The 26,669-nt window shown below is 41.6% G+C and overlaps 1 protein-coding gene across 4 annotated transcripts in view; it reads left to right on the top strand.

The window, feature by feature from the left end:
• FAM135B (family with sequence similarity 135 member B) overlaps nucleotides 1-26,669 on the top strand; it is a 219,138-nt gene that overhangs the window by 13,666 nt on the left and 178,803 nt on the right. Inside the window, exon 2 of one of the 4 annotated variants that reach the window (XM_033076045.2) lies at nucleotides 2,996-3,208. The exons of the other annotated variants lie outside the window; for them this stretch is intronic. The gene's annotated coding sequence lies outside the window, so the exon portion shown is untranslated. The remainder of the gene's footprint in view (nucleotides 1-2,995; nucleotides 3,209-26,669) is intronic. 4 annotated transcript variants of the gene reach the window in all.

Here is a 26,669-nt window from a genome sequence, read left to right as displayed (position 1 = left end):
GAATACAAAGTAATGTACAATGGAAAGAATTAACTTAAATGATTCATAGCCCTTGCTGGCTTAAAAATAAATTCTGACTACTTGAGAGGAAAGAAAGCCTTCAGAAAACCTTTCTATGTGTATGGGTACCTTAGGAAATAAAATTTGCTGTGAATAGAATAATATGATGTATAAGAACTGGAATGAAGATTATTTTTGAATAGAAAAATTAATCATGCTTTTTTTTGTTTTCCCTGTGGTGAAGAATTTGGCAATTAAAAATGTTTTAAGTTCAATTAACATGAACCTGTGGGAAGTATTGATCTAGAATTTGTTTAGGGCAAAATCTGGAAATTAAGAGATCCATTTGGAAAGTTCAGGGTTTGTTTGTTTTGAAACACTTTTTTAAAATGTCAAAATGCAATTGTTTTAGAAAAAGAAGCTATTCACATAAAAAAAATAGTCTTAAATGAAGAGTGTTGATTCACTGAGACACAGTGTTTCTGATCCATCAAAATATTTTTATTTCTGTCAAAAAGTTTTGTGGGAAATATAGGGCTTTCATTTGGAGTCTGAACACAAACACCCACCCACTCACAGCCTGAACATTTCTTGCTACAGGTCCCATGGGTGTGTTTTTCAAGACATTGCAGTGTCTCACCAGAAGCAGGGCCCCTCCTAAGGTGCTGCATTTTAATTTGGTCACTGTCTCCCAAGGGTCCCCATCACTAAAGCAGGAGGCTCCAGAAGGTGACCAGAATTCACACTGGTTTCTGTGGTTTGGATTTGACTAAAATGAATATATTATTTCAGCTGAGAATTAAGGAAATGATTAGGTGAGGTTCTCATGGTCTCAGTTTTGCAAAGTTAATGGAAAAACTCCCTATATGGGATGAGAAAGGTTTTCACTCCTGGTTTTGGTATCAAGGGAGTCCCTGTGGCAAGCTGGTGCAGTTGTGCTCTGCAGAACTGACTGCTGAGCACCTAGAATAACAGAAAGTGAAAAATTTACCTTTGCCTCTTTTATTTTCCTAAATGCAGGAGAAAGATAGCATTCTGTGAAAGTCAAAGGCATGACTTTGAATGTAGATTAAAAACAAAACAAAACTAAACACTTTTAAACCTTGTAGTTTGCAAAAAATGAAACCAAATCAAACTAAACCAAAACAAACCCCCCAAAAATTAGGAAAAAATATCAGAGGAAAATTTTAAAAGATAAAATGGGGAAATGAGGGAAAAGTGCTCCATTTTTGGTTAGAGGATGAGAGGATGAGTTTAAAATCAACTTTTAAACAGAGGCTGAATAGCCCAGATTGGAAGAGATGTCCAAAGTTCATTCAGCCCAGCCTTTTGTGGGAGCCAAGAGGGGAACATGCATCAACCTGCCCAGTCACATCTGAAAAACATCCAGAGATGGAGGCTCTACCTGACCATGCAGGGCTGTTCCAGGGAATGATTATTCTCACTGTAAAAATTTCCTCACACAAGGGTGAATCCTTTTCTGGTGTAAATTGTTACCATTTCCCCTTTCCTTCTCCATGTGGTTCCTCATGTAGAAACACTGTCCTCTTTGCAGTTACCCAGGAATAGTCACTGGAATAATGTGATGAGATTCCCCCTGAGGTTTCTCTTCTCCAGGGAAGAGATTTCCTCCTGTCATGGCTCAGAGGCCAGGTCATGGCACTCCTTTGGACCCTCTCCTGGTTTTCTGTGTCTTTCTTGAGCTGTGGGGACCAGAGCTGGCCACACTCTGATCACCACTCTCTGAGTGCAGCCTTTTACCCAATTTCCTGCTCATCTTGCACACCACCCATCCAGTCTGTGTCTTGCCAGCTCGTCCCATAGAGGCAGATTGTCTAATGTGTAATTTCAGGATGACTTTCACCTTTTCATTGAAGCCTCTATCATTGGTACTGCAATGTGGTATTTGTCTCCAGTATTCTGAAGTGAAGAGGTAAACTCCAGCATCTATTTCTTGGGTCATAAACCCCTATACATATGTAGATATGTTTCTAGAGTTTGTTTTTTTTTTTTTTTTCTGTTTGTTTCTATCAGTACTGAAATTCTTAGGTCATAGTGCACATAACACTAGGCTTTAGTACATGGAACACGTATTCTGCATTTGCTTTTTAAATGTCACAGTGCCTTCCTTGCTAAAAGCATTCAGAAAATCTGGGTTTGGTGCTGCATTAGGAATAAAAAAAGATTAGGGGAAAAAAAAATACTCAACCCAACCTAGTAATTAACTTCCTTAGGACTTTTTTAGGCTTTGATTTTGGTTTTGTTTTTTTTTTTTTGGTTAAAATTAAAGCTCCGTTTATTCAGTGCGTAAGAAATAAGAACATTGAACTCTATGTGAAAAATGGAGAGGAGGAAATACAAAGGTACTGCAGAATGCCAGGGCTCAGTATATGCATAGAAAAATAAAAAACTTAATGAAAATGGAAAACAAAACTAGAAACATTTTTTTCTCTTCTGTCTGCATGGTGAAATTGTCCTATAATAAATCAATTATTAGCAATCTCTTCTTCAGGCCTCAAAGGAGACCCATCTGCATTGCCACAGCAGGTTAAAACATTCCGTGTCTCTCCCAGGAAAAACCCCCACTGTGCCATAATAGGATTTAATATTTTCCATCATCATGTAGCTGTGATTATAAAAGGTAATTGTTAAAAGCCCCAGTGTTCATGATGACAGGCTTGGAACAGGAAGGCTTAAAGGTAGCAAAGTTGCAATGGGCATTTTCCTTTCTTTTTTTCTTTCAACTTAGAAACACACCTTCACCTCCCTCTTTCCCTCTTTGCCAGCATCTTCCGTGGCCTCCCCTAGGTTTCTTGTAAAGTGGAGCTGGAGTTGTGTGGAATATCTCTCAATATAATGGATTTCTCATACTGCTTGGGCCTGTTCTTATCCCCAGGTCCCATAAACAGATTGCTGCACAAACAAGGGAAATTGTTTCACAGCCACTTCTCTGGAATTGTGTTGTGCCATGACTGCTTTGTGTTAATGTGCCCAGGCATAATTCCTGACTGGAACACGTCCTGACTTCATGGTGCTTCAGCAGAATTGTCCTGCCCATCTCCAGCTCCTGGACATGTGCTGACCTTTGCCTCCTGCTGCCTTGTACTCATCTCCTCTGTCCTTGTCCCTGCTGTCCCTGCATGGGAACCTGACACATTTCTGTCTCAGCTCGGAGTCAATCCCAGCAAACCACTGTGCTGACTGCCAGGTACTGCTCCCTGGGATTTGCCTTTTCTTTTGCCCTTCTACCCATTAGACAAGAACAAAAAGCTGTGGTGACCTGTCTCTGCTTTTGGAGGGTAGCTCTTCCCTTTAAAAATTAAACATTCTCTCTTTTTGTTCAGTTTGGGAAGGATGTTCTTGAGCTAGGTCTATCCTTGTGCTTTTTTATTTGTGTCAGAGAAGCTCAGCTCCTTCCTTCTGTTGATGGATTTCTCTGTTTCTGTAAGCATGTTCAGCTCTGGGTGCTGAACAGATCTGAAGTGCTTCAGAAATAAACATCATATCTGTACTGAAATCTGTAGCCTCTTCATCTTAGATGTGCTTGAGATTGCTGTATTTTCTGGAAAAAGAAGCTAGATTATCCATGTTCTTCTTTTCACTCACTGCCTTCCTTCTCCACACCTTTGTTCCTCACCTTCCAACCTATAACCAATCCGTGTTTCTCGAAAATCTCAACATCTTTCCCTAGAAAGGTGGCTTTTTCCCATCCCTCTCTCTTCTCCTGTAGAGTTCTAACCATCCAGACCCCCTGGAACCAGCAGTGCCCTTGTGGCACAGTGGGATCCTGGGGTGCATTAGGAGGGTCATTGATTGCCAGCAGATCAAGGGAGGTGATTCTGTCCCTTTATTCAGCCCTAGAGAGGGAAATCTGGAGTGCTGTGTCCTGTTCTGGGCTCCTCAGGACAAGAGAGAGATGGAGCTCCAGTGGAGATGATGAAGGGACTGGAACATCTCTCTTACAAGGAAAAGCTGAGGGAGCTGGGGCTGTTCAGCCTTGAGACGAGAAAACTCAGAGGGGACCCCATCCCTGTCTGTGTCTGCAGGGAGGGTCAGAGCAGGGACCAGGCTCTGCTCCTGGTGCCAGCAATGGGACAGGAGGAATGGGCAGGAACTGATCCCAGGAAGTTCCACCTGGACATGAGGAATAATTTCTTCCCTGTGCAGTGACCGAGCACTGAGCAGATTGCCCAGAGAGGGTGTGGGGTCTCCCTCAGTGGAGATATCCCAGAACTGTCTGAACACAATCCTGTGCCCTGTGCTCTGGGATGACCCTGCTGGAGCAGGGAGGTTTGATCAGATGACCCACTGTGTTTTTTACAGCCTGACCCATTTAGTGATTTTATGATTGATTCTGTACTGGGGTGGGGATCAATTTTGCCAGGCAGGAGCATGTTCTTATCTCTGTCTTCTGGAAGGACCCCATCCTCTTCTAAGCTAGAGAAAGAAGTGAGAGGAAATGGCAGTGTTTAAAATCGTTCCACTCTAAATGGTCAGGACTAATTATGAAGGCTACAGCTACTGTGAGATGAGCTATTAAATGCCTTGAACAGGTTCCTGAAGTCTGTACTAGAATGGGATGAGTCACAGTTGCACCAGCTGACTGCAAATGAGTGGGTGGGAAGGGAAGAGGCCCTGTGCCTTGCTGGCAAGGTAGGAACAAAGAGCTATCCACAGGCCTGGGGTATCATCTGGGGTGAGTTAGGACTGACACAGCAGTAAGATGGAGGCAACAGAGTGCTCCTCAAAGAGGTACAGCCTAAGCTTTTAAGCTAAATCACGCCTTGAAACCACTCTGAATGAAGTGCAGATCAGCAGAGGATTGGTCAGGCTGTGAGATGTGTGTAGGATTTAGTCTCTGCTTCTTGGTCTGACTGCTTGTATAGAGCTCCTTGAATACCAACATTAGGAAAAAAAAATGTGCTGTGATTTGAGTCAAATCAGAAAACATTCAAGCTTCAGTGTTTAAGATCAATATGTTGGAACATAGGCAGATAGTGACAGGACTATCTGTTACTAGGAGTAACAGTTTTAAACTAAGAGAGAAGAGATTACATGTTAGGAAAAAATTATTCCCTGTGAGAGTGGTGAGCCACTGGAACAGGTTTTCCAAATCCCCCATTCCTGAAATGGTTCAGGGCCAGATTGGGTGGGATTCTGAGCAACCTGGAGCAGTGGAAGGTGTCCCTGTCCATGGCAGGGAAATAGAAACTGGATGGTCTTTACAGTCCCTTTCAATGAGTCTACAAAACTGTCTGCATCTGTGGCCTGTTACAGAGGCTCCAGATGCAAAATTCAATTCTGGACCTGGGTTTATGCCAAAGATTTTGTGAAATTATGACAGAGGTTTCTTATTCACCACTGTGATCTTGCAGAGGCCAGAGTTTGTTGTGTCTGATTTGCAGCAAAACTGTGCAAAACTTGTCTGGGTGAGGATAATACCCTGACTGGTAAGACCCCTGATTGTCCTTTCCCAGATTAAACCCCCTCAGCTCCCTCAGCTGCTCCTTGCGTTCCAGACCCTTTTCCAGCTCCATTCCCTTCTCTGGCCATGCCCCAGCACCTCAAAGTCCTTTTTGTCATGAGGGGTCTGGCACTGAGGGCAGGATTCAAGGTGCCCAGCACAGGGGGACGGTCACTGCTCTGGTCCTGTTGGTCACATTATTGCTGCTACAAGCAAGTCAGTGCTGCTTATTTTGGCCAACTCACCCAGACTAGAAGGGGCAGGGTGTTTTCTGCTCTGTCTGATGAGATAATGCAGCAGGTAATTATTTTTGGCACACCTCACTTGAGTTTTTGAGATGTCATCTGGCCTTTTGGGGCAGATCAACGTGGTGCTTCAGCATGGCATAGGCTAGACAAAATGGGATACAGCCTTGCAGGTGAATAGACAGGGGTGAAGGGAGAGTCTTGAGTCAGGTTTAGCATGGGGTTAACAATGAATTTTGGGAAAACAGGAAACTGTGGGCAACTCATGCAAGGAGGATGAGAATGTGGTCTCCTTGCAGTATGAAAAAAACAATCCACACTGACTGATCTAGTTAAAAAAATATTCTAGAGAGGTTAAAACAATTCAGCCAGACACATCATCAATAACTGATTATTTGCAGCTAAAATTAGACCTGGAATTGGCATTTTGTATCTTAATTAAAACAAAGCTATCTTTATCAATGAGTACGACAACTTTGAGCAGACATTTCCTAGCGAATGCTAATCCCTCAGTCCCTTTTGATTAGTAGATGGGATTACATTAAAATTGATCCTCCTTCCGAGGTCCATTTGTGGGCCCTGTTTCAGTATTGAATTACATGGCTGGCCCTGTGCCAGGCACAGGTTCCCCATCGGGACGATGAAATCACAGCCACAGTGATGCTCATTTGTGTTTTACAGTATGCCATTTATTTATCACAAAAGGCTCAGGAGACTTTATGCCGTGGTAAGATACTTCTTAGGCTTCAGATCTCTGTCAAACCTTATTACTCTCTTCAGTTCTCTTTGCACAGAGATGGCTTTTGAAGATAGGAAGGGAAAGGCTAGGGAAGAAAAAACAATGTCATGTTTAAAATCTAGCTCCAGTGAGTTTTCTTCAGTTGTACAGGCTGTTCTGAGGGAATTGTTGGGTTTCAACCTGCGAGAACAGATCTCTAGACAAAACATCACTGGTCAAGCTCAGTGTTAACATGTTTGGAAGCTTCAGTTTGGAACTGTGTGGATCTCATTAAAAGATGAATCCCTCTGGCTCATAACTGAGCTTCAGACAGCTGTACCCTGAAAGAAGCTGTCCCTAAATTTTGCTGACCTGTTGCAATTGTTGTCTGAGAGTCCCTGTGAAGCTGGTGGGAATTGGGTGGGGTGTGATCCTTGCAAAATTCAGGAGCAGAGAAGAACTGCTGTGTCTTTGTTTTCTGTTTCAATGTTCTTTCTTAGTAATTGAAAGTAATTAAAGCTATGAACAATTCTCCCCAGGGGAATGAAAAAAAACTTCACAAAAAATATCAGAGAAGAGCTGTTGACAGTCTGAAAAGCTGGACAGCTTTCCATTTAACTCCCTCCCACCTTTTCCATCTGTAGCTCTTGTCATCAGCCAGCAAGCCGGCCAGCAGACAGTGATAGATAAATGGTGTGCAGTCCCCTAAAATTCCAGATTACATCTTCCCTTCCCTTCCCTTCCCTTCCCTTCCCTTCCCTTCCCTTCCCTTCCCTTCCCTTCCCTTCCCTTCCCTTCCCTTCCCTTCCCTTCCCTTCCCTTCCCTTCCCTTCCCTTCCCTTCCCTTCCCTTCCCTTCCCTTCCCTTCCCTTCCCTTCCCTTCCCTTCCCTTCCCTTCCCTTCCCTTCCCTTCCCTTCCCTTCCCTTCCCTTCCCTTCCCTTCCCTTCCCTTCCCTTCCCTTCCCTTCCCTTCCCTTCCCTTCCCTTCCCTTCCCTTCCCTTCCCTTCCCTCTCTTATATCCTTTAATAGTCAGTTTTTATAAAGGGTGCTGTGTTGCTTGACTTGTGCTCTTGTGATCTGGAAGATATTTTCCAGCATCTGACTGGTTCACTAGGGAGTTACATGAGCATTTTGTAAGAGTGTGAACTGATGCCTTAACTGAGCTACTAAAGCACCATTCTGAGCCTGCCAAGCCTCAAATGTGAAGTGGAAACATGTATAACATATATATATATATATATATATATATATATATATGTATAATTTAGGCAGAAAATATAAAACATGGCATTCCATACAGTGTTGTAAACAATATTCTGATCCACTTTGCTTATGTGATTTGGCATTTCTCACCAATGCTCTGTGGTAGCAGTAAGAAGGATGCCGTGCTTGAGTGGAAATAACGTGGGATGCAAGTGATTGATGTTGCTTGAAATGAGGAATATAAGAGACTCCAGATAGCAGACTAATTATGTAGCTTGTTTATTTTCCAAGGAAAGTCTCATTACTACAATTGGTGTTGAATGAAGAAGAGGGATCAGTTATTCACTGTCTTGGATCTGTTTATTCTTTCATCTGCAGGTCTTTGAATACCTAGAGATAGGCTGGTAAAAGTTTCAGAGGAAGAGATGGACACAATACATGGTTATATTTTGTAAAAGTGTCATCTTGAATCCACAAACCCACACTGATTCTTTTTATTTTATTGTAATAGCCATAGCCAGGTAGATAGTTTATCATCCTTTACTGTGCTTCAGCCAACATTGCTCCTGCTACATCTCCAAGTTTTCCAAGTACATGAAGTGCTACACAGCATTGTGTGCTTCTCAAAACTATACAAAAAATGGGGAGATGAGGCGTAGGTGCTAGAATTTTATGTTTTTTACTGTGATCTTTCCACTCAGGAAAAAGCAGCCTTAATTAGACTGGTTAAGAACTGATAGCAACCTTTATCAACTGAAGTTGATGATGATAATTCTGTCTTGGAACTATAACACGAACATGCACATATGCAGCTTTAAAAGTCTCCTGCCTTTGTAGTGCACTGAGACAAGAAACTTCCAGAGCAAATTTGAAACATAGGATACCTCCAGTAGTATGTGACTGAGTAAAAAAAATAACCAACAAACCCACTGATTATTTTCTATACTTCAAATGTCTTCATAATGCTGTGGGGAACATTCATAACCCAGTTTATTCTGTTTTATCTGGATATTTCCAACATAAGGAATGACTTCTCCATGCTGTTGCTTTCCTGCAGAATCTGGACCTTTCCACCCTGTATCTCCAAAGACACCATGGTGTCAGATTGAGTTACGTTATTTTGAAACACTATGTTGTCTTAATCTGCTCAGGATACTCCATTTTATCGTGATAGCTGACCAGAAAATGAGGAATAGTGATTTTTTTTCTTTGCATTTGATATTGCTTCTTCAGTCTTATGTGGCCAAATCTTTGGACAAAGGATTTATTAATTTCATTTCATTCATTTCATTTTCCTAGTTGCTAGTGGCTTTCTCCCAACATAAAAGAGGCTTATGCTTAGCAAACCAGTTCTATTTTTTGCCTACCTAACTGCATGCAAGCTGGAAGTTTCTTCTTTATGCAACAAGCTCCCTACTGTTATATTGAGCCTTGGAGAGTCTTGGCTTTCCATCTACCCAGGCTCCATGGCTGTGTTCACTACGCCTGTAATACCAGAAATGACTTAAACCATAATGCCTCAAACACTGTTTTTCAGCTCAATGATTTATTTGCATGATTGGGAAGAGGCTGCAGATCTTTTGACTACACCACAAAATCAAATAAAGTAGTAGAACTGTATATATTTTTGAAAGCAAACTGTGCTGTTGCTTAAATTTGTTTAATTTTTCTAGAAATGTGAGGAAGCCTCTAGTGGGAGCAATCAATCCAGTGGTGCCAGCTCCAGGTTTGACAGACAGCATAAATACTTACCACAAAACCAAGCAGAGTGATTTGGAAGATAATGTGGGTAGAAGAGTCTAATCCCCTGAAGCTTTGTTTGTATGGATTTAGGCATGAGGCTGCACTATTAACCTGAACTCTCTCTGCCCTGGTTGCTGTGCCTTCAAAATCAGGTTAGACTGCAAATGGATTTGAGATGCTGTGCATCCACCTTGACCTCAGTATCAAGTTTTGCCTGGAAAAGCAGATTTTGTTTTTATAGGTGTTTTAAACAAGTTCACTATATAAATCCTTTGTACACAACCGTTGAGACCAGATTTTGCACGTGGTACTGAAAGAAAACAGAAAGCAAGTCATACTGCCTTTAATTTAGTATTTTTTTCATTAGTGGAAGGGTGCTTTTACTTAATGCCTTTTCTCTCTGGTTCAAGGTAAAGAACAGGCTGATTTCTTCATGATTTCTAGTAGACAACAGTAAATAATTCCCTCAGCCTTTCTTTTACAGCATCTGAGCTACAGCAATGCTGTTCTTGCTCTGCTGGTGATACAAATAGTTAACTACTGTGGTAAACCAGGCTGGTCCCTTTTCAAGTCACTCCTTGCTGCAGGTCACTGTCCTCTGTAGATCAATTCAGAATGAGCTGACAGAACTTTGTGGCAAATCGATTGGCAAAGAGGCTCTAATGATACAGTGAATATGACACGAGGCAAAAATTTCAGCACCTGCTTCGAAGCAAAAATTCATCCTGGATTTGAAATATGAATATACTCCAATGAACATTAAATTGTAAAGAGTTTCCACTAGTTCTGGGTATTCTAAGCTATTGAAGCTGATTTCCAAGCACAGGAGCAGCAAAACCTTTTTTCCATACCAGCTTTCCCATAAAAAGGTGCTGAAGCCCACAGAGAGGAACGTTTTACAAGAGCATGTAGTGACAGACCAAGGGGCAATGGCTTCAAACTGAAATAGAGGAGCTTTGGATTAGGTATTAGGAAGAAATTATTCACTGTGAGGGTGGTGAGGCACTGGCACAGGTTGCCCAGAGAAGCTGTGGATGCCCCATCCCTGGAAATACTCAAGACCAGGTTGGATGAGGTTTAAGCAATCTGTTCCAGTGGAAGGTGACCCTGCCCATGGCAGGGAATTCAGAAATGGATATTTTTTTAAGGTCCATTCCACACCATACCACTCTATGACCCTCTCTGTACACAACCAATGATTGCAGTCAATCATTTTGTGCAGAAAAAGTGGCTTCTTGAGGTAATTTTAAAAAACAAAAAAACAAACAAAAACAAACAAAAAACCCAAAAAAACCACCTGCTTACTTAAAACCATCTATTGCTGCCTAAACTAGGGAAAAAAAAAAGAAAAAAGAAAAAAAGCTATTCTCTGTCCTTGTTTTGGCTGAGATGGGGTAATTTTCTTCCTGGTAGCTGGTATGGTCTGAAGACAGAGACCCTCTGATGCCAGGGCAATGTGTTTATTGCCTTGACTAAGATCAGCATTTCATCTGCTAGTTTTTCAGCCTTCTCAAGCTTACTGCTGTGTGCAGTCAATAGCTGCTGCAACAACAGTATCCACAGATGGAGGATGAACAGCTCTGTAGCAATTTCAGAGATGAAATTTTGGGTTTCAGTTTATCAACATTTAGCAATTTCTTAATTATAGTACCCAGCGCTTTGAGCTTTTTACCTTTTCAAAGCACTGCACAATTATTAACAAATTAATTGCTGCCTCATTGCCCTGTGAAACATGATGATAGTTATTTGATTATCTGGTTCTCCAGCAAATGAAAATAACCATGTTGCTTATAAGACTACATGTTTTATATATGTGTATACATAGCAATATATAGGGCATATATATAATTCAAAGAAAGTTCTGATAAATGAGGGCACTGATACCACCCATTATGAATTTGTTTATTGCAAAGGTTATTCAGTGCTACGGTAAAATTCCTGTATTGTGGCAGATATCTGGGGGGAACAGAAAGAACAAAGTGAAGTTTGTCCTGTGATGGAAGCAAAGAATCTTCTTTTGTTCATATGGGAATCCACTGTGGTGGGAGTGTGACTTAACAGGCAGAGGATTATCATTTCTGCAAGCTTCTCCTGAGAAATGGGACAAAGGAAGGAGATACAGAATCATAGAATGGTTTGGATTGGAATGGATCTTAAACATTGTTTATCTCCAGCCCTGCTGCCATAGACAGGGACACCTTCCACTAAACCAGGTTCCTCAAAGCCCAGTCCAACCCGGCCTTGAACACTTTCAGGTGTGGGACATCCATTTCCCTGGGAAACCTATTCCAATGAAATGAATAATGTTGGAAGCATTGCAATTAGTGGGACTGTAACTGGACAGAAGATCTGAACTATTTTTTTTTTTTTTTTTTTGAGAAAGAGGAGCTTCCATTTTGTTGATATTCTTTCTTTACCTTCTACAAATTTAAGTATTTCCCTGAAAGAAACTCTGATCTAACATGAGGATTAATTAAACAGTTAACCACATTTATCTCCTTTACACAGGAGATCATTCCCTGATGGGGGGCGGGGGGAGGAGGGGGGTAAAGGGATGTTTTATAACGAGCAATGAAAATATGGCAATTTAGGGAATTAACATGGTGTAGTGCCTGACGCAAATGTTTTTTCTATTTATAAGACTAAATATGTTCAGCTGTCTGAGTCTTGAGAGCTAAACATTGGGAATGATGGACCCCTAGTGCCAAGGCTGTACAAACAGGCAAGGGGAACAGTTACTTTCTGAAGGCAAAGAAGGGGTCAAAATGTCATGGGAATTGTTTAGTCACTAATATAAAGTTTCAGTTTTTGTGCCCCCGTTACAAAGTTTACCAGTTTTTAAATCCAGGTACAACATATTAAATTTATTTATCATATTTAGGTATCTTTAGGCGTTCCTCTGATAACTTTGCCTAATCTTTTTAGGGATTCAGGTATGTATTAAGTCTTTGTGAGCAATGATGGAAGTATATTTAGAGTGTTGGCATGAAAAGTCAGCTTCTCTGTCCAGTAGGATTTTTGTGCTTCCCATTGTCCAATGCTGATTTGGCTCAATAGACTGAGGGCATTAGAAATCACCAGTTGTGAATTATGCAGCCATACATCACTTGAAAGAAATATACTGCCTTTATGCCTGTTTCACCTCTGAAGCACCAGGAGAAAACAAACATTCCTGTTTGAAGATTGCCCTCTCTTGTTTTGTTTTGTTTTGTTTTGTTTTGTTTATTGACCAGCTTTGAGTTACTAAGATTCCTAAGGCAACCTTTGGGTGGTGCCTTGTCCATTTGATGCTGCTCACACCATTTTATTCTTCTAATGTTTCATCATGATACTTTCAGACTTGAGATTTGTTCTCTTGCACAGTTTGTTCATACTCATCTAAAGATCACGTTTCAACATTTTGGGACCCTCAAACAAACTGAAGATTCAAAGTTTTCTAAGGAACAAGGGATAGGTCCTCTTCCCTGACAGGAAAGCACCTGGAGGTTAGGGAGGTTAGAGAACAGCCTTAGTTTTCATGGCTTTTGAGGTTGTGGGTTCTCTGTGTGAGGCTGTGGGTCCCCCTGCAAAGGACTCTTTAACTCCTTAACCATTTTTCTGTTCACTGTTCTTATTCTGCTTTCTTGGACCATTTGTGTTGTTTTTACTTTTAAAACCAGGTTATGAACCTCTTTATCCAGTAGCACTAAAGTCTGTTCTCCAGACTTTAGCTGGAGGATTTTTTGCTAGAGAAACTGAGCCAATGATTTGGCCACTAACTGTTCATTCCAGATTTGTCTCTTGCCATTGCAATAAAACTAACAGCATGTATCTGGGTTTTTTATCTTGTTTTTTGTTTGTTTTATTTATTTTTTTCTTTAAATGAATTAATATTCCCAGCTGACAAAACCCTCTAGCAAAAAGGATGGCAAACCTGTGAGCCGTGTTTATGCATATGAAATTATCTCATTCTGAAGATGTAATTAATATTCTGTTTCATGGGGTTAGGAATAAAGTCCTGAAGGTTTTATTTATTCTATCACTTTAAAATTTAGCATTTAGAATCTCCTTTCAAAAGATTAGTGCAGTGTTGTTGACTAAATGGTTCAGTACATCCTTTTTATATAACCCTTTTGCTGGGCTGGATTCCAAATTTTCTTGATTTCATATGTTTTATATCTCCTCAAGAGAGATTAATTCTATGTTAATTAACATATTAGGGTCAACTAAGTTGACAAATATGGTTTGTGACTTATATAACCTTTAAAACACTTTACCTGAAAACTTTTTTTTAATTCATCTGATGTTTGAATACATTTGGGAAAAAGTTAATAATAATATTTTTTTTAAAAAGACAAACATTTTCACATATTAATATAAAGATCAAGTCTTTAATAAGCGTTTCTGTATTCTGTGGCACTTTGTTTTAAGGCAACTGCCAATACAGATGAGAAGAGAATAAGTATTAATTCCTCCCTGAAGCTCAGAGACTACCACTGGCAGACTTTCAAAAAATAAAGTTCTGCTTTTTGTCCCTTCCTACCAGAGCTAGTCAGATTGTATAGATAGATAGACTCAGTGCAAAATTAAGCCAATCTGTGCTGATCATTCTTTATTAAAATTTAACAAAGTCAACTTTTAAAACTGTTTCTCATTCTTTAATATAATTGTTTGGTTTTGGTTTGATTGGTTGGTTGTGTTAAGTCCCCTGCTCTTTGGCTGTGCTGTCAGGCAGAAGCTGTTTAAAAACTACAATTGTAGCAAAATCTGGCATGCAGATCCCAGCATGGATCTGCCTTTGAAGTGATAAACTGGCCAGGTCCAGGCTGTTTCCCAAAACAGTCATGGTGAGCAATATTTTGTGTGTGTATCACAAAGGAGGAAAGCAGCTTCCTGCCAGCCTGCAGCTGAGCAGAGGGGCAGGCGCTGATCTCTTCTCCCTGGTGACAGGGACAGGACCTGGGATGACTGGTAGGGCAGGTTTAGGTTGGATATTAATAAAATTTCTTCACCCACAGGGTGGTTGGGCACTGGAACAGGCTCCCCAGGGAAGTGGTCACAGCACCAAGCCTGCTGAAATTCAGGAAACATTTGGACAACACTCTCAGGCACATTGTGGGATTGTTGGGGGGTCCTGTTTGAGGCCAAGAGTTGTACTCAATTATCCTTGTGGGTCCCTTCCAACTCTCTTTCTATGATTCTATGAAGGCTTAGGAAAGAGATAATCCTTGATCAAAGCAATAAAGACTGGAAAGACTCCTCTCTTACACTTGTAATCAGTGTTGTGCAAAAAAAAAAAAAAAAAGTGCCAAAAGCATTCAGGGAGAAATTTCAGGTCTAGACAAAAGTCACGAGACTGCAGTGATGGTAATTGTGGGTTCGTAGTGATTTGCCAAGATCATCAGCCAGATTTCCACTTTGCTAGTTCCAAATCTCTTTTGTTAAATATAAACTGAAGAAGACACTTGTGGCATGAAGTAGGAATGGTTGGTGAACCCTTATGGAAACCAGGTCAATACCTGCAGGCTGCTGAAGTGCAAATTGCCTGGTGTGCTGGAGGAAAAAGGAAGTTTTTGAAACAGCATGAGAAAAGATGTGTGTGAAGTAATCTGCTGGGATGGGAGCTTTAATTGTACCCATTGGATCAAGTGAGCGGTATTGATTCTGTGGATTTGGGGTGGGTTTGGTTTTATTTTTCTGTAAAAGGAGTAAAAACACAAAGAAATTAAAGGTGTCTCAACACAGAAACAAATGCAGATCACAACAAAATCACAAGGTTGCCCAGTGTACATGGAGTCATTCTTCCACCTTGAGACAGGAGCAGGGTGCCATGCTATTTCTATTTTGTATTCAACAAATTTCTATGCAGAAGGGAGGCTCTGAAATGAAGTTTTGGAAAGGATACAGGGACCCCTGCGATCACAGACTGCAAGAGCTGATCGTGGTTGCTCCAGATCCAGCCAAGAGACAAATAGTGGGAAGATCCAAGACCTGAATAGATGCATTTCATCAAAATGTTTAGTCTAGAACATCCACTGCTGCTTTGTGAATAAAAGTGATGCTTGCAGTGAGTGTCTGTCTCTTGACCAATTACCCTGGCTGAAGTGACTGAGGAAAACAGGCAGAACTCGTAATAGGAAAATTCTTTTAGAATTTGTAGGGGATTTAAACCTTTATGTAGTCTCATTTGGTTGGAAGTGTGGCTATTTCATTCTTTGAGCAGTTACTCCAAGCCCTATGAAAAGCCACTCTATTCTCACAGGCAATGAACAGAGATTAATTTAATTTCTTCTCAGATGAATTATGAAAATGTGGTATTTCTGTACATAAACCCTAGAAACTCCAAATTATACAGAACAGTAAAATATGTATCTTCAGAGACATCTGGCAACCAACCCTATGCATATACATTATATTTTCTGTCCAAGAATATCTGAAATATTTTAGTCTTCAGTAGCATCAGACAGCCACACGACACCTTGGAGATCAGATAATGATGATGAAAAAGTTTATTGGACAGCTCTTGTGGTCTGTCTGAACTGTATGGAATAAAAGCTCTTATGTGTATAAGAGAGGAATTTTTCAGTGGAATTCCACATTGACCTTCTACCGGCAGCAAAGGGTTGACATAAGTCTCACTGTTCTGTCTGTAAGAAATATTTGCTTTCAATGCTCTTTAATTCAAATAATGACATGAATGCCTATTAAGGGCAACTTAAATGAAACATTAAAAAAATAAAAGTCCAAAGCAAGAAATATTCCCTGTGAATCTAGAACAATAATTACATTTGTGGGATTTATGCTGGTTTTGAACAATTCTTACAGAGAAAGGCAGAGAGTCTGGTACTGGCAAGGCTTGCTGCAGGAGCCCAGGCTTTAGTAGAGATGTACTTTGATTTCTAACTGATTTTTCTTCTCTAACTTGTTTCAACATTATTCATTTTTGTCAGGGTTATTAAACTTGAGGTTACCCTTTTAAGGGGTTGGATGTGAGCCAGAATTTAAAGGACTGCTCCATCAGTGGCAAGTACCAAGGCTTGGTGAAGTGAGAAATGACACTATAGCCTAACAACTGGCTGCAGTTTGAAACATTTTCAGAACAAATGATAAAAACCCCACATTCTTAAAACTGCAAGGTCTGCTTTCCAGTGTTGACATGCATTTGTCATGTTTATACAAGTTTTCATTCACCATCTCTGTCCTTTGGGGAAGCACTTGGGATATTTTCAGACACTGGCTCAGCTGTGGAACAAAATCCTGAAATTATCACTTCTGTCATGGGGATTGCTAGCCATGCTGATAAAAATCAGGAAAATGGTCTTCAAAACATTTAGATCTTGCCATTAGGTATAATTGAAAAAGCAACAAGCATGGAAATGACACAAAGAATTTCCCTGCACTCACATTATATAAAACAACATATATAATTTTGTGTACAATTTTGTGCAGGTGCATTTTTTGGCTGTATGTATGCATATTGGTGAAAATATAGTGTGAGAAGTTGTGGTTGCCCCATTCCTGAAAGTGTTCAAGGTTGGATGGAACTTTGAGTAATGTGGTCTGGTGAAAGGTGTCCTTGCCCATGGCAGGGTTTGGAACAAGATGAGCTTGAAGATCTCTTCCAGCCATTCTGTGACTCTCAATTTCTTCCTTTAGCCTGTAGCAAACATACCTTAAATCCTCAGCCATAGCATTTCTTGTATTCTGATGCCTGTGGTCAATTCACTACAGAAATCTTCAAATTCCAATCTATCTTCACATCTTGCAATTTTCAAGTACTCAGCTATTCCATCTCCCTCCCGAGGACTGAAGAAGTAAACACTGCTTCCTATTAAAACATTTAGCCACCTTTTTGTAGTGACAGAGCATTCTGGGCTGACAGGCACAGAGGAATGAAGATGTTGACTTCACAAAGTGCAGCATGTAGATCCCTCCTGTGTGCACTTCTTGCTGCATTAAAGTGTAATAATCCACTCACTCCACACAGCTGGAACTTTATGTGTTTCAAAATATAAGAACTTTATATATTTTAGTGTGAAAATCCCTGGGAAGCAGGGGATGGGAGTTGCTTTGTTGCTTTCAAGTGTTGACTGTGGATGGAAAGATGAAGAATTCAATTATGGATTTACCTAAAACAGAATTATTTTGGGTACTTCAAATTCAAGACAAGCTCCATGATGTTTCATCTCCCATCTTTGTTGGTTAGATGCCTGAATTCATATCACCATATTGGCATTCTGGGTTGACACAGTGTGTGGTTCTAGGGCTAAGCTTGGCCTTCCACTGCTAAAACCCTGTTTGAAGCATCAAGACTGGATTATTGGGTTTGAAGTTGCAGATCAGATGCAGTCCATGACTGAATATTGATTTCTCACATATCAAATGCACTGAAAAGGAAGAATTTATTTTTATTTTCTTCTTCCTTCCTTTCTTTTCTGACTCATCAAGCCAAGAAGTGGAATTTCCTCAGTGTGGAGGGAGAATTTTAGCATGGAGAAAGGAGGAAACAACAACTCATTTCTCCTCCTGTACAGAGTCCTGTTCACCTGTTGTGCCATTTGTGTGCTGGCCAATAAAGCACAGCTCCTAAGGTCAATTTTCATGTGCATTAGAGCCAAAGCAGCCTGGTATCCTTCAGATCTTGTTCCTGCAGCACAGGTTCAGCCAATATTCACATTTCCTGTTGTCTGCTTGTTGGTCTGAGGGTTTTAAAGAGGAGAGCTAGCAATTCTGCTGTCATTTAAAATACAGTGTTCATATGTAAGGGAAAGGTTGAAAGGATTTGAATCAATTCGTTTAAAATCTTCATTTTGGGTGTGGTGCCTTTATTCTGTGATACCAATTTGTCAAGGCTGTGTGTGCAGCCTTTTTTCTCTTGTCTGCAAGTGTCCCTGCCCTCTGAAATCATCCTTTTTCCTGAGAATATTTCTAATATGCTGGTAAAAAAGTATAAAAGTGCTCTAAGCTGAAACTCAAGAAGGGAAGAAAAATCAGCTTCTCAAAATTTGATTGCATAATGTATTATTTTCACATATATTTTTAATATTTTTGATTTTTAATTAGGGAATTGGTTGTTTGTTTTAATCTTTCATGCAACCATAGGAAAGAAAAAAAACCCAGGTGTTAAAATTGGAATGCTTTTATTACAAACTTCCGAAATTAACAATATTTTTTTTCACACATGATGTTAACCATATAAAATTGACTTTTCTTCCCTTTTTAAGTTATTTTGTATGTCTCCTGTGAAACCAGTCCTTTTATATCTTCAGATGGCAACTAAACAATAAGGAAACAACAGTAACAGTAGAGCCAGCACCTCACAACAAGGAAACAAAAAGATGCTTCTGTAATCCTGTTTGTAGTCACACAGGTGGTCTGTAGTCATATAGGTTATAGATCACAGAATTTTTAGGGCTGGAAGGGGCCTCTGGAGATCATCCAGTCCAACCCCTGCTAAGGAAGGGTCACCTGAAGCAGGTGACACAGGAACACATCCAGGTGGGGTTGGAATGTTTCCAAAGTGACACTCCAAGATCCCCCTGGGCCATCTGTACCTAAATTCACAGATGGGGGAATCATCCACATGTCAGGTGACACACTGTGCCTTTTCAGTTTCTCCTTCAGCCTTCTTCACTTTTCACTTTAAATAAAAGAAATAAATATCTCTTTGTCTTTACTCTTTCTTAAAAAAAAACCAAACAAACAAAAAACCAAAAACAAAACAATAAAAACCAACAAAACACAGCTATTTGTAAATAAATTTTGCACACTTAGGTAGGTAATCTACTAAAAAGTAAGTTGTATATCATAGCTCACAACTATTTTAAAACTGATGAGCCCCATGATGTTGCTTTATGCAGGAGAAGTCAAGTTCAATACTTTGGTTAGCATTCTACAGCTCTCATCATTTTAATGTCCAGTGGTTAGTGTTGATAGGAAAGTGCCAGTATGCTTAAAAATCCTGGGGGACTTTCTGCCTCCTGACAATGCCATGGATGCTGTCAACCCAGGTAAAATGAACAAACACATGACTGTACAAATCTGAAGTTCTGAAGGTCTCCTTAAAGCAACATCAAAACACATTGCTAAGCCACCTTGGCAGCTGGGGATACGTGCAACAAGTAAATGTAAATGATGGAATTTCCAACATTTGCCACGTGCAGCTGCACTCAGGTTGGAAGGGGAATTGATGCACCATCCTGCTCTTCTGCAGACACAGTAATCTTGTGTGTGTTGGAGCTGATGTGATCCCACATTTGTTGTGTAGGTGACTACACGCCCGTTATAATGAACATCAGTGCTCGTGCTGTGTTTTGCAAATCATATTTTGTTTCCTGTATGAGACTAATGGTGATTTATTGACTGCACTGAAACAACTCTTTGGTGGATTGTTTAGAACAAATGCCAGTTCAACCGACTAACGACATCGAACTGCTAATGGGAAATTTTAACAACAAAAGAAAATAGCTTCTATTGTTCCTTTGATTTAGGCTATGAGGCTACATAAAAAATCCACTGAAACATTATTCTCCTATTCTCTACTGTGACTGGTTCTGGCTAACAGTTGTGTTGATATCCTCTTAGCAACACTGAATAGCTCCTAAATAGGCTTTATCAGTATTTCAGTCTATTCCTGGCACAAAAATTATACAGAGGGATGTGAGTAAATTCTGAATTGGTGGGTTGTTTAAAAAGAAAAAAAAAAAAGATGTATTACAATATAATTTGTTTAATAGCTTTTTGAAAAAGCAGATGTGCAGATAGCATATTAAGCTAAATTAGATGTTGAAAGAGTGAGGCATTTGCTTGCTTTGTATTTCAGCAATAGAAGCCTTTCAGGCGGGCTGTATACAGGTGGTTTTCAGTAATTATTAGTTATTTAAATTATTAGTGACTTGCTGATGTTGAAGTACCAGAGTGCTTCATTTTAATGCACGCTGTTGTGTGGGCATTGGGGCTGATTCCCAGAATGGTTTGGCTTCCACAAATTGCAGTTAATGTGAGCTGCAGGTGTTCAGAAGCTCTTTAAAGGAGAGGTGAGCAGAGACAGAAAACCTGTGCTCTGCCTGCAGTGCTCTTACAGCTGCAGCCCCCACGCCTCCTCTCACATTTAGAGTTAAGTAACATCAAAGCTCAAGTGCCATCCAAGAGATTTTGGGAATTTTATATTCTCTATTCAGGTGGTTTGATTGCTAGAGAAGGCTACCCAGAACAGCAATTAATCTCCCTTCTCCCAGGAGAGAAGTTTGGCAAGGTTGTAGAAGGCTTCAAGTTTTAGACTGGCTTTTTATTGATTTATTAAAATTGTCCTGTTTTGTATTAAAAACATTAAACATTAATGACAGTGGAGTTGGAGACAATGTGTCTTGAAACCCCTCCAAATTTATAATTTTATATGAAATAGAGATCTTTCTTCTTTTAAAACTTGGAGAAGATAAAAAAATCTGCTAGTATCTTTAATACATTGAGATATGTTTTATATCTATTCCTTTATACATTAAGAGTGGTGAAGGATAGAGTGACGAGAGGAAAAACATTTTCATGGAGGTTGATCTTTATATTATCCTGCCAGGAAACTTATATCACCTTTCAGTCTTCTCATTTATCCTTTAGACTCTTCACCTTTGTTCATCTCTTTCACAAAACAAATTTTGAGGAGAACTCAGGAGAAAGGTTCTGATCTCTCTGCTGCAAAGGCCAGACTATAGATGTTAGCAGTGAAGAAAATGGTAAACTTGCAATTAATACATCTAATTGTGTCTAATTAACACAATCTAATCTAAGTTTTTATTCCAGAGATAATTTACCTACAATTTAAAACAAAGTTCTGTCAAGTGAGGAAATGAAAGGCACTAGTCAATATTTCCAGGTTTCGCCTTCTCTCAATATCTTAAATTAGGCTCAAAATGTAAATACAGAAAGTGCTAGAATACTGTGGAGATTTTTTGGGGGGCTGACCCAGTCCATTAATTTGTCCACATGTTGCTGCAATGTATATACACAGGTATGGATTTAAGTTTGCAACCCTCAGAGTCTTTTTGTTTAGTCAGCCCTGCACCAATGGCATCGGGACTTTCAGCCTCATTTCTTCCCTCCTGCTCTTAGCCCTGACTTTACAGAGTGGCTGACATGGGCAGTATGAGGCAAGGAACAAGGAGGGTCCCCTGGCTTGTGCATCCTGCAGTCCAGCACCTCTGCAGCCTGACCCTAGGATGTCCCAGGCCACAGATCCCTGTGTTGTACAGCATCCTGCAGCACTGCTCTCCATCCTGGGCTCCTCTCACAGGCGCTGCTTTATTCCCCCTGCTCCCACCCTGCAGGGCTGAGGAGCTCAGAGGGATCCAGGTGGGTCTGTACCAGCTGTGAGCCTCACAGCTGGGAGCAGCTCTGTGTAGGTGTTTGCCAGGGCCCTGCTGTGAAAGCTCAGAAAGCTGCAGCACTTCCTCCCACTTCCCTCTCGAGACAGTGCTAACAGCCAGTCTTGCCTGTCTGATTGTTCTCAGGTTGTGTTTGGGATGTTGCAGAGTCCTGGGGTATAGGAAAGGACATTGAGGAGGTGGACCTGATAGCCTTTGTGTAACACTTTTTTCTTACAGTTATGACTGATGAGTTATTAATTTAATTTTGTTCTGAAATATTCTTGCTCCTGTAGAACGAGCCACAGTAGCTCTGCTGTGGAATTTCTCCACAGTTGGTGAGTTTCTCTACAGTTGATGACATTTCTCTACATACGCCAGCAAATTCAGCACAAATACCCTTTCCCCTTTTATTCCTCCTGCTGTAACAACACAGATGTGCAGTTTTAAATGCCCTGATTTATCTGTGCCTCTTGGGAGGATCATCTTTATGCTGCAGATTTACAGCCAGGCACCATGACTAGATTTAGCTGTCTGTCAGCATGTCATGACTGCAAAGGACTGCAAAGCTTTGTCATATCCTTACTAATTTCATTTGGAAAGCACCCCTGGAGAACTGGCCCATCCCATGCCCAAGGCAGGGAGGCCTTTGAAGATATACTCAGTTGCACAGGCCCATGTCCTGAAGAGTTTTAAAATATCTCTAGGGATTGAGATTCCATCAGCTCTCTGGGCAAGTTACTGAAGCGAAACCACCCAGAGTAAATATTTCCCTTACCTCTGATCATAATTTACTTTGCTTCATTTTATGCCTGTTGTCATCTAAACTAAATATTTTTGTCTGATGTTATCAACTTCCCCTTGTATATAAGGTGATTCTCTATTGTTTATGCAGGGTTTTCAATGGACAGAGAAAACTGTTGTAGGAAAGTTTCTTACTGCAGAAAAAGTGACAGAATTCGTACATCAAGGATTTAATCTGCTTTTTGTATAAATCCTGAGTGTTCTGAGCAACACCTTAGTTAGACTAAAACTGTGCTGGACCCATACTGGACTGCTTTCAGCATCAGGTGCAGGTCTTTGGATTTGTCCAAATCAATGAAAATAACACAGAGCACAGAGGAGCTACTTCAAATCACCTGAATGAGTGCTCACTCCTACCAAACCCATGTAATTCCTCATCTGGGAACCAAGAAAGCCCACTAAATTAGCTTGGTGATGTTGATATCAAAATAGCATATGAATAGAAATACTTAGATAAGCAGAGAAGGAAACAAATGAGAAATGACTCTGCAGAGCTGAGTTAGAAGATAAGAAGGCTTTCCTAATAATGGTTAAGATGTGAATCCTCTAATAGAAAGAAGTGTTTGGTTTTGAGGGGTTGCTGTAAACCTTGTACATCACATTACAGCCTTGGCCCTTACATGTAGTTGAGCATAGATCTATTGATTTCATCTCCACTGCTTCAGGCCAGATGAGGATTTTGTTCTTAGGTTATTTTAATTTTCATTTGGTGCCCATTGAGCAATGGCATTGCAGTGACTGAGCAGGCAGCACAATGCTGCCCTGGTTTGTGTGGAAAGGTTCTGTTAGCAGGGGGGCTGCAGGGGTGGCTTCTGTGAGAAGCTGCCAGAAACTCCCTCTGTGTCTGACAGAGCCAGTCTCTAAGATGGACCCACAGCTGGCCAAAGATGAGACCCTCAGTGGTGGTGGAAGCACTTCTGGGATAATGTGTTTAAGAACTGGGGCAAAAATCCTGTCCAGCTGCAGCTAGAGAGAGGAGTGATAATAATATGTGAGAGCAACAGCTCTGGAAACACCAGGGCTGGGGGAAGAGGGAGAAGAGGGAAGAGGTGCTCCAGGTGCTGGAGCAGAGGTTCCCCTGCAGCTCAGGGGTCTATGGGGAAAGAGCAGAGACCCACCTGCAGTTCATGGAGACCCCACTCCAGAGCAGCTGGATGTATCCAGAGGAGGCTCTGAGCCCGTGGAGAGCCTGTGTGGAGCAGGTTTGCTGCCAGAACTTGTGACCCATGCTGCAGCATGAAAGATGTGGAAAGGACTCAGGGTGGAGGTCATGAAGGATGTCTCCCCAGGGAGGAACCCCATATAGCAGGGGAAGAATGTTTGGGGTCCTCCCACTGAGCCAAAACGACATGTGAGGAACTGACCACAATCCCCATCCTCCTGCACCCCTGAGAATTTGGAAGCAAAGTTAAACCCAGGAAGAAAAGAAGGATGGGGGCTAAGGTGTTTTAAGATTTAGGTTTTTTCTTATTATACTACTCTGTTTTGATTTGTAATAAATTAATTTTTTTCCTAAGTCACATCTGTTTTGCCTGTGATGGGCACTGGTGAGTGATCTCTCTTGTCCTTATCTCAACCCACCTTAAGCCTTCCATCTTAATTTCTTCCTGCCCTGTCCAGCCAAGGAGGGAAGTGACAGTCTGGCTTTGATGTGCCCCTGCATCCAGCCAAGGTCAATACACTGGGCTGAATAAATATTACAGATCAGGCTGAGGGGAAAAAAAATTGTCAAAAAATATTTTCCTATTGGAAAAATGCTGGTTTTATCACAAAAGGTAGAAATAATGCAAGTAAGTGTTGATTGTAATGAAATTTTCATTTGAGAAGGGGGAATAAACAGTAGAACTGAAACCAACTGAAAAACATCAGCAATGACAAAAGAATTTCTTAGAAAAAGAGTAACAGAAAAAAATACTCTGTGCCTCTCAAAAAAGAATAAGAAAAACCTTGTCCAATATTGTTCCAGGGAAAGTCTGCCAGAGGAAGCTCCTAAATTTGCCATTGATTTTGATTCAAAATCTAACCTTTTTCTCTGATGAATTATTTAATATTGCTTTTGTGGGATCTAGTCTATGTAGAACATGGTCAGGGGCACTGCTCAGGGTCCCATTCAGCCATGTCCTTGCATCTGTGACTTTCTCTCTCTGCATCTCTAAATCCACAGAGAAATTTGGACCTGCAGGAGGGATGGACCAAATGGGTTTGCTTCTTGGAAATGGACACCATGCTTTGTAATTTCACTGAAGGTCTTCCAAGACGCTTTATCATTTATAAAAACAGAATCATAGACTGCTTTAAGATGACTTCTAAAAGTCACCCAAAACATCTTGCTTAGAGAAAAGCCACCTGCAAATTTAGGTTAGATTGCTCAGGGACATTTCCAGGTGATCTTCAAGCAAATGCATGGATGGAGATCCCACAGCCTCTCTGAACACCAATTTCAATTCTGATCAAAATAGATACAAAGGAGTACAGTAAATTCACGAATACAAGCCGCACTGACTATAAGCCGCATCTCTGGGTGTTGGCAAATATTTTGGTTTTTGTCCATAGATAAGCCGCACACGAATATAAGCCGCTTTGTCGTTCGCAGCGAGGACCCGCGTGCAATCAGTAACAGAACCGCGGGAGGGCGGGGTTTACTGGCTGAGCTAAGGCTGTGCAGGCTCGGCCCGCTAGGGGCCGCTGACGGGGCCAGGTGGCCCAGCCCGGTGCTGCCGCTCGGGGACAGCCGCCGCTGCCCCTGGGCTCGGTCACCCCGGGTCGGCGCTGCCCCGTGGTGGCAGGCAGGGACGGAGCTTCCCCTGCTCCTACGGCAGCGGCGGCGGGCGGGGACGGAGCTTTCCCGCGCCCGTGGCGCCGGCGGCGGGCAGGGACGGAGTTTCCCCGCTCCTGCCGGGGCGGCGGCGGGCGGGGACAAAGCACCCCGTCGGCTCCCCGAGCCGCGGCAATGGCTGCGCGGGGCTCCCGTCGGCTCCCCGGGCCACAGCAATGGCAGCGCGGGGCTCCCGTCGGCTCCCCGAGCCGCAGCAATGGCGGCGGGCGCTTCCCCCCCCCTCCCCGGGCCGCAGCAATGGCGGCGCCGGCTTCCCCCCCCCTCCCCGGGCCGCAGCAATGGCGGCGCCGGCTTCCCCCCCCCTCCCCGGGCCGCAGCAATGGCGGCGCGGGCTTCCCCCCCCCTCCCCGGGCCGCGGTAGGGGCTGCCCGGGTCCCCCCTCTCCTCCCCGGGCCGCGGCAATGGCGGCGCGGGCCCCCCCCGTCTCTCCCCTGGGCTGTGGCAGAGGAGGAAAGAGAGCTCTCCCGCCTCTCTCCCCGCCCCCCGTGCTGCCTACAGGGAGCCAGGCTCCACCCGCAGTGCAACAAAGTAGCGATTTGTAACAATCGCAAAATGCCGACTTTGCAGCTGCTCGGCTCAGCACTCTGGCAGGCACTTCTCAGGTTGTATTAGCCGCTCCTGATTATTAGCCGCATTTCCGGTTTAGGAGCAAAATCTTAGTCAAATTGGTGCGGCTTGTATTCGTGAAATTACTGTATATAAACACTTCCGTTACTCAGTTTTAAGCTTCAGAATTAAATAATTTTGTGTTTTACATAACCTTTAAAACTTAAAAATCTATTTTTCCTCCTGTTTTGCCTTTATGTACCAGAAGATGAACATTTCTATATCAATTTGAATCTGAGATCTCAAATTTCAAGCAAAGAGCAAAGTATTTTGAAATTAATCACATTTTCACCATTTTACTTTTTCTTTGACTTTGTCCTCTCTTTTCTCTTAATCCAGGCTGTGGAATTTATCACTAAAAGAATTAATTCTCTCACCAGAAATGTCTCCAGGTGAAATGTGCAGATAAAAGAAATGAAAAAAACCCACATCACATGTTCTTTCAGGTTGGAGAGTTATTACAAAAACAGGCTAATATTTCCCCTTAATTTTGAACTTTGGTTGAATGATAAAACAAGTAGAACTTTTTAGAAAATGGTCGAATCCTTCTTGTTAAGGACAGCTTTGGCATCTTGTTGCAGGTTCTTAACAACTTCAGTAAATATTTAAAATGTATTGTTTAAAAATTAATTCAGCAGGCATCCCTGGTGAACTGAAATAATTCAGCCTCCAGGCACCCCCATCATAATGCAGCTAATTAGAATAATATCAGAG

Source organism: Catharus ustulatus, chromosome 1 (genome assembly GCF_009819885.2).
Source record: "Catharus ustulatus isolate bCatUst1 chromosome 1, bCatUst1.pri.v2, whole genome shotgun sequence".
NCBI classification, from domain to species: Eukaryota; Metazoa; Chordata; class Aves; order Passeriformes; family Turdidae; genus Catharus; species Catharus ustulatus.
The sequence above is the reverse complement of the archived record's forward strand: the minus strand, read 5'-3'. Positions and strand labels throughout refer to the sequence as shown.